The sequence below is a fragment of the Etheostoma spectabile genome, unplaced genomic scaffold (assembly GCF_008692095.1).
Source record: "Etheostoma spectabile isolate EspeVRDwgs_2016 unplaced genomic scaffold, UIUC_Espe_1.0 scaffold431, whole genome shotgun sequence".
Taxonomy (NCBI): Eukaryota; Metazoa; Chordata; class Actinopteri; order Perciformes; family Percidae; genus Etheostoma; species Etheostoma spectabile.
In genome coordinates this window covers 349,181-351,239 of record NW_022605607.1, presented here as the reverse complement: position 1 = coordinate 351,239, position 2,059 = coordinate 349,181, and positions in this window count along the sequence as shown.

Here is a 2,059-nt window from a genome sequence, read left to right as displayed (position 1 = left end):
TGGTGGCGGCCTGCTTGGTTCTTTCGGAGAATGACTGTAAAGATTTTAAAAAAAGTGTATTTACGGCATTTCCTCTCTACCTGGGATGTTTCGGGACAGATTGGCGGGGTTGGTGTGGGAATTATGGAGAAAATCAAATATCACCATATTTTTGACCAAATACCTCAATATCAATACCACAATTATATCATAGTGTTGACTATTAGTGCTTTCACAGAATATTTACATAATGAGATCATTAATGTAGATATATTGACTAACTGACTCTGTTAAGTTCAGAAAATCTAAATTTAGCGTTTAAAACCAGGAAAAGACACTTATGCCATGTCACGATATTACGATATCCAAAATCCTTACGAGGTCTCGGACCGATCAGTTTGGTGCACGACTGAGTGCGATTGTTGCGTTCAGACCGACACAAACAAACCAAAACAAGGGCTGAAACACACATTACACATTACACATTACACTCAGCTGATACTTTTATCCAAAGCCAACTACAGTTGTTATTAGGGCGATACGGAGAAAATCAAATATCACCATGTTTTTGACCAAATATCTCGATACCACAACCATATCATAGTGTTGACTATTGGTGCTTTCACAGAATATTTCCACAATGAGATTTTTGATAAGTAATCATCAGTAATGTGGATATAATGACTAAGTGGGTAAATGATAATATTACAACAGATACAACAGTCTGGTAAGTTCAGAAAATCACACTAATTTACTGTAATGCAGCCTTTAAAACCAGGAAAAGACACTTACGCCATATCACGATATCTAAAATCTAATATATCTAGTCTCATATCTTAATATCAATATTGATATATTGCCCAGCACACACACACACACACACACACACACACACACACACACACACACACACACACGTCATAATTAGAGTCACTGTCAAACAAAGTGAAGCCCGCTGAGCGCTGATGTCCCAGCGAGATATTGATCCGTTAAGCGGGCGGATTAAGAGCGATAGGTCAGGCAGGTCGGTGGAAGATCACGTCGACGCCACGAAATAGCCAGGAACATTTTCTGTTGTTGTTGCATCGCTGACTCCAGCTGTTCTGCTTTGGCCCAAAGCCAGCCACAGTTTAAATTGTGTGATGTTTCCCGGGGGATTTGGGGGGGTCAGTCCTGAAATTGGTTTGTGTTTAACCTCACACACCCCCCTCTCCCCCCCCCCCCCGCCCGTTGTTCTGTCGTACACGCAGGCTGAGGTCGCATTGTCGGCACAGAGACTGCAGCCAGGTGCGTCCTGAAAGCTGTTTGTGTGCTTTATAAAGGACCTGTGACATGAAAATGTGTCCTTTTGAGGTGATTTACATTAATATGCCCCCCCCCCCCCCTCCCCCCCCAGTCTGCCTATGGCCCCCCAGTGGCTAGAAATGGTGATAGGTGTAAACCGAGCCCTGGGTATCTGCTCTGCCTTGATGAGAATGAAAGCTCAGATGGGCCCATCTGGAATCTTCCCCTTATGACCTCATAAGGGGAAGATTACCTCCCCTTTCTCTGCTTCGTCCGCCCAGAGAATTTGCCCCCCCCCCCCCCCCCACCCCCACCACTGAAAGAGACATGTTGCCGTGCCAACGTTGCCTAAATGCCAATTTTATGATTAATCATTATGGAAAGATCTGTATATTATCCTATGGGGGAACTTACAATTTACACTCTTGTTGCTATACACCATTAACACAGCGCTAGGAAGAAGTATGAGATAAAATAAAAAAAAAAAAACTACAACACACACCACGCCAGGTCCAAACATGGGCCCTGAGCGGGTGGGCGGAGGATTGTTTGAGGTTGATCAAGAGGTTTGGGGGCTGGTTGCCGCCGACTTAACTCCCGATTTGGTTTTGTCTCAACAGAGAACCACTTTGCAGCGCCCAGGACTGAGCTAACGCTTCCCCCTTAGTAGCCCTCTTCGCCTGACTCCCGTCACCCACCGTCTCCCCTCCCCCTTTTAACGGTGCGACTCCACCCCCATTCCAACCTATACGAGGACCCATCTTGTACGGAAATCCAGAAACCTACTGTGGCTAGG